Source organism: Poecilia mexicana, unplaced genomic scaffold, assembly GCF_051168715.1.
Source record: "Poecilia mexicana isolate PSO_F unplaced genomic scaffold, ASM5116871v1 scaffold_14, whole genome shotgun sequence".
Lineage (NCBI taxonomy): Eukaryota > Metazoa > Chordata > Actinopteri > Cyprinodontiformes > Poeciliidae > Poecilia > Poecilia mexicana.
In genome coordinates, this window is record NW_028263383.1 from 25,585,443 (window position 1) to 25,591,774 (window position 6,332).

General features: G+C 42.1%; 1 long non-coding RNA gene across 1 annotated transcript in view; it reads right to left on the reverse strand.

Annotated features, from left to right (window-relative positions):
* The window catches only part of LOC148155609 (uncharacterized), a 50,900-nt gene extending 44,998 nt beyond the window's left edge, over positions 1–5,902 (reverse strand). Inside the window, exon 1 of the long non-coding RNA XR_015765257.1 lies at positions 4,537–5,902. This is a non-coding gene — a long non-coding RNA (uncharacterized LOC148155609). The remainder of the gene's footprint in view (positions 1–4,536) is intronic.
* Between the last annotated feature and the right edge of the window lie 430 nt (positions 5,903–6,332).

Consider the following 6,332-nt stretch of genomic DNA (forward strand, 5'->3'; position numbering starts at 1 on the left):
TGCTTAAGCATGAATCAGTTTCTTACTGACTCTATAGATTCACTGCGTTTCGTTTTCAGAGCCAGACATTCGGCCGAGTGCTTTACGTCAGTAAAAATGTTTGGCATTTCCCCCTTTGGACCATTTCTGTAGATTACCCCATTGCAGGAGTTTTTATACAAGGATTAGAATATTTATCTAAGCTTTCTGGCACATGCATTTTTTAAAATTCAGCAGCCTACCCGATCTAACAGCGTTTTAAACATGCAGCGTTTATGAACGCAACACAATCACGAACAGATCGGTCCCAGCAACGCTGCAGCCCGGCGTTTAGAAGAGAATTTATTTACACCGCAGAACGGGATTAAACCGTTTCCCTTGAACCGAGTTAGAAATGCTGTAATTGAATACAACTGCTGAAAGTGACACCAGGATTTCCACGTATCAAAATGAATTTGACCAAAACAAAGAGGCCATTGAAAAGTATCAGAGTAAAAAAAATGTCTTGTGGTGCGACCTAATTTAATTTTTTTTTGTTTTGTTGTGTTGAGTACAAGTCCATCTCCTAAAAATCCTGTGAATTTATCTAATTTAGTTTTATGTGCGAGTGGAACCTGAGGTGTGTTGCTCACTGTGCATTTAAAACGTTTTCCTTTTTCCAACTCGATTTAAATATCTTGGGATGAATATTACTCAAGAACATAATGGCCCCTTTAAGCAACTTTTAAAAATTATATTATAAAACTAAACCGAACATAGATAACTGCATAAATCCGCCAGTCTCATTAGAGATTTGATTTTAATGTATCCCAAAAAACAAAGGCATTTTTTAATAAAGTGCCTTAGTACATTTTGTTAATGTACTAATGTGGTTGTTTGTGTAATGTTGGTGGTTAGTGGGTTTCCACTTGTATAAGCAGCTAATTTCTGTCCTTGCCGAGTCGGACATCATCCTCCATAGAGGCATGTTTATTAAAAAGGATTAATAATCCCAGAAAGACGCAGCACCTGCATTAGACCCTCCTAAAAGGGCTTGGCAGGAGGTTCTAGGCGTGATTATTACAGATAGCCGACGATATAAAGCCCAACATCACATGTTGGCCACGGTCTCTTGTAGTTCAAGGTCCTACTGCATTTATCTGAACTGGAAATAAGGATGTTTCCCTTTGATTCTTCCTGTGACAGATGCATGCTAGAACTGTCCAAAAATTACACCCCATTGGAGTACTGGTTTTCAAATTTTTTCCAAAACTTAGAAAAAAAGAAAAGAAAAAAAAATCAAGCCTGACTCACTTTGACTCTATTTGGGCGGATTTTATCGTGTTGGAAACAGAACAGAACTTGCCTTTAACGAAGAATATTTTTGATACATTTAAAGTCAGAGAAAATTAAACATTTGTTGAAGAGGAAATGTGATGTTTTTTACTCAACTTGGCAGTCCTTTATGAATTATTACAACACAAATATATGATTAGTTTGGTAGAGCAATGTCTGTCATGTTCTCTGAAGTTTGTTCTTGATGTACCATGATGAAAAAAAACGTAAAGATAAAGAAAATTATTGCAGCTATTTTAAAAAAATCCTATTACTTGATGTTCAGCAGTGAGGAGAGGAAAAAGTCTGTTTTTCATGCAGTGCCTGTGTTGCATATTCAGAGATGTGTCATGAATTGGGTTGATTGACGCGGTGGACCCGTATAGGTTGAAGTGCAAAAAATGATGGTTCTAATGAAATCCTAAAAGGGTACAAGGTCCAGGCAGCACTGGTGAGTAAAAGGCAAGGAGCTCTGACACTGATAGCAACGAATGAAACACAGCAGACAAGAGGAACTGACACGACTGCAATGACAAGGACCTGACGGGGGGCGGGGGGGGGGGGGGGGGGTGCAGGAAACACCGACACAGGTGGGATACGAGACACAGCTGGGAGCAATCAGGGGCAGACGAGGAGACACAGGAACTAAATAAACCCACGGAAAACCAAATCCTCACAAGATGAAAGTTTTCTGCACCATTTTAATTGCATAAACATTCAAACAAACATTACTGCTGGGGGGGGAGAGTTTATCGCTTTAGTAATGAATAAACCGTATTCTTGTTCTCGTATGACTTGAACCTAACTCCTATTTTATGACTGCAAACTACATCACCACCAAAAGAATATTTGTATTTGAGCAGCCATCCGTTCCGCCCCGGCTGAGCTTCTTTCCTGCTGTGTGTTTGCATATCTGTGGCGGCTCAGGTTGAGACAGAAGCTCCAACAGAAATTACTTTGCTTTGCCGTTTCCTAGGATGAATGCCAATTATTAAAAACACAAGCACATTAGCAGAGGGTTATTAGTTTCACATTGTGTTGTCAACCGCCTGGATGTGTGATGAGCAGATTAATGCTCATTTGACTGTGTTGGGATTATTATATTAGCTGGCCTGCTTGGGAGTGAAAAGTGTAATTCACAGGCATGCAGATATGGAAAGATATGTTTATGTTGGGCTTTTCGTGCTCGACTGTTTGGCTTCCTGGCTTTAGTTTGTGTGAATAGTCTTTGCTCATTGTGCTGGAAGTATTTGCTCTCAGTTATCATGTTCAACATTTGGCCATGTTGTCGAGGGAGATTTTGAGTCTCTGAGATATTCGAGTTGGACGTCGCCTGATGCTGCTTGATCATGATTTCAATTATAACCAGTACATATTCAAATCAAAAATATATTTTAAAAAATTCTTGACAAAAACTGTCCAGCTATTGCACTTGAGGAACAGTGAACAGATGTAAACGCTCTGTACATGTAAAGTATTCTCTCACCCATCCGATCGTTAAATTCACCTCCATGGTGACGGATGAATAAAATTCAGCACCTGGGTAGAAGATGTGCTACAATGAGCCTGCAGATCGGCTGGTAGAGAGCATTATGGGATGGGTTTCCATGGTATCCTAGGCTTACACCACAAGTGCTATGCATAGGTCGTGTACATTAGGGGTTGCATGGCTTCGTGTTGTTTAAAGTCGAGGTCAACGTGATGAAAGTTGAGTCGAGTTCGACTAGCTGCTGTGACACCGGAGAAACTCGCGTTTTCTTCACCTCACATTTCCAGCAGACACTGACAGAGGACAGCTTAGACTGAAGTCTGTTATACAGAATAAAAAAACAAAAACAGGACATTATCCCAGACGTCTTCAGCAGCAGCGGAGGAGACTCGTTATTTCCTGTCGCTAGTCCAAAAAGTTGCACTAACTTTAGTCTGACATATTTTTTTTTATTTTTCTCTAAACACCAGTTGATTCTGATGATCAAGTTATTTGCTCACCTAGGACAGCCTCGTCTAGGAGTCAAATCAGTACATTGACCACAATTGTGCATGTTGGAACGTTACAAACTGAACTTATTATAAACTAATCACCTTTAATACGGGGTACAATTAAATTCAGCACACTCGTATTTCCTCCAGGCGGCTCTCTCTCGATGCGCAGCAGCCTGCTCTGCTGACTCCGGCCTGCAGCTCTCTGACTTTCCTCAGAATGCAGCTCGAGCTACGTTTGTCTGTGTTTTTGTAAAAGTGTCTTCCAGGTCATAAGCTTCAACAGGGTGACAGCCTGACATCATGCCGCACTATTATTCAAGTAGTCAGCACCGTCTGGCTCCCGATGCCCCAAATCACAATAAGAGCATTCTGGCAAAACTGACTGGACCAAAACAAGACATGTTTTTGTGATCAAGTTTACTCTGTTAATTACATATTCCTAAAAGCAGCTATTTTATTTTTTCCCCTCTTTTTTATAATGACATGCTTCTTTTATTGCCAATGTAGCATTGGAATATACCAGATGGGAATGTAGCAGTTTCTGTGTGGCTCAGCAGAGCAAAGTTTTTTTTCTGGGTTCCCTTCATTTCTCTACAGTTAAAAAAAACAACAACACAAAAAACTCCATGACCCGTGAGCGAGTGTTACCGAGAGCAAAAAAAAAGAGGATGTGATTGATTGTTGGTCAGCTTTCCCCCGCGCGGCGCCTCAACCTTTGTTTTTCACAGAATCTGTTGTCGCAGACGAGGGCGCATTCTCGTCTAATGCTATGTGACACCCGCCCCATCCGTGCAGCTGTCAGAATAAGTATCGCAGATCAAATGTAATCTGATTCTGGTTTCACCCCAAGATTCGCATCTATCTGCGGTGCGTGCATCTGTGATGTCCTTAATGGAGCAGGCATCACACGATCACTGGTGGAATCGCAGCATCTGTCCAGAACAAATCCTTGTTCTTCTGCAGAGGGATGAAGCAGCAGATCAAACATAGCTTTTGCCAGTGCGCCATTCTGGTCTGCATGCCTTATTTACTTTCTGTTTGGCTCGTCTGTCTCTTCTGTATATGCATCCTCCACCACTCGCAAAAAAACAACCAAGGCAAACAGCATCCTGCAACAGCACACATCACAAGCTAGATTTTCTTTCTTCAACTCACATTTCCCTTCAGTAGTAGTTTGAGCTCACCAACACCTTATGAATACTGCGCAGCATTAATAGTTATGACCTTCTCTTTGCCCCCCCCCCCCCCATTTGCCCTTACCGTCTCGGTTCCCCTTCAAGTTGTTTGTTCCGTTTTGGTACAGTTGTGCAGGATTTTTCCGAAACAGATCGGAAGAGAGGGGAAGGGGCAGCGGGGGGGTGAAGGGCGGGGCGGGCTGCCAGAAGCTTCTGCTCTGTGCCTGGCCTTGTCAAATTGATTGATGAGAAAGGCAAGCTTGTGTTCTTGGCAGGCTGGGGATTCATCCTCCTGGCAGCTCTGATATACTTATCTTGGTTTAAAGTGGCGGCAGCGGTAGGGGTGGGAGGGGTTGCCATCGCGCTGCAAGGGTGTAAAAAGGAGATTAAGGTGCTGCACATCATGCTAAATGAGATTAGGCGCCATCTGATGCACATGCTACAATGCTATATGTGCTAGCTTCCACTTTTTTTTTTTTTTTTTTTTTAAGTTTTGAACTCAACCAGTCAAAAGACAGAGTGATGGAGGAGAGATGAGAACGTACACGTTCGAAGCTCATGTTTTCCGTCTCCCTGAGACTTCAGCACCGTCAGTCTGAAGCAGCGCCGGCTCCTCAATCACGGATGGATTTTTTGGAGGTCTAATGTATATGAATAAAATATTATATGGGGTTACATATGAATAAAATTACATGTGTGGGGAGTTTTGGTGTACTCTAAATATCCTTCTGTCTCCAGTGTCGGATGGCTTCCATCTGAAACTTAGAGAAGAATAAGATGCGACGTTGTTCTGATCCGCTGTCCAGATGTGAGTTATATTGCTATTGATACGTCTTGCCACGACGTGTAGCATGATTAATGTAGCAGCAAATTGTTTTAGGAGTCGTGACGGCACGATTAGGTTTCATCACGCTGCATAAACAAGTTTTATTGAAATTACAATAAAAGTTCATATATATGTATATCAGCCCGATTCTCTGTCTCTGTCTTTGAATATCATGTTTTCATGCTAAATCTGTGAGGTCTCGGTTCTGAGGCCCTCGTCAACCCTTTTTTTTTCTTTTTTCTTCTGTCCTTCCTCTTTGTGGAGTTCTGGACAACTTTTGCTCTCGCTGCAGACTAAATGCAGAGAAAACCCAGCAGAGAGAGAGAATTTAGGCAGTTTGCTCATGTGTGTTTGCAGAAGCAGACTTTGCTCACTGGCACCGCACAACTTTTTCCCTCTGAAATACACTCACAGAGCAACAGACGGAAAGAATTGGCTGGTGCTGCTGGCGTGGAAAAAAAAGATTGCTTTTGACAGGGTTTCTCGCTCAGTCATGAGTGATAGGCAACCTCTCGTTCACCCACTCAAACACTCCAAACCTCAGTCGCTGCTTCGGCTTTCTCACATCATGAGCAGGAGGTAACTGCAGTCTCTTGTTCTCCGATTCCCGGTTCTGTTGACGTTTCTCTCCAGCTTCTCGTTAAAATGTTAATTGTTTCGTTGGGGTCTTATAACCTCTAACAGCTGCACTCGCCCTTTTATTTCCCCTGTAGCAGAATTGTGACAAATTGCGAGCGGTCTCATGTTCTCGTCTAAGTTGAGAAAACATTTTGTTTAAGACAAATGGACTGGCCTGACTTATGGACTGAATCGAGAGACGTTGCTTGCAAAGTGGTTCCGAACCCGAATTGTCTTTATCGGAAGTCTTGCAAAAGTTTCTCCAAATTATGAACCACTAGGAACAGCAAACATTACGAACAGTTCCAAACTCTTTCAATTAATTATGCGCCAATCTAAAATCATGAACAAATTAGATCCAAAGCCTGCGTTGAGACGAGTCCACTTGGTGAAGGAGATGTTGCTGATGCTGTTTTAGGTCTATCGTCTATTCGTAA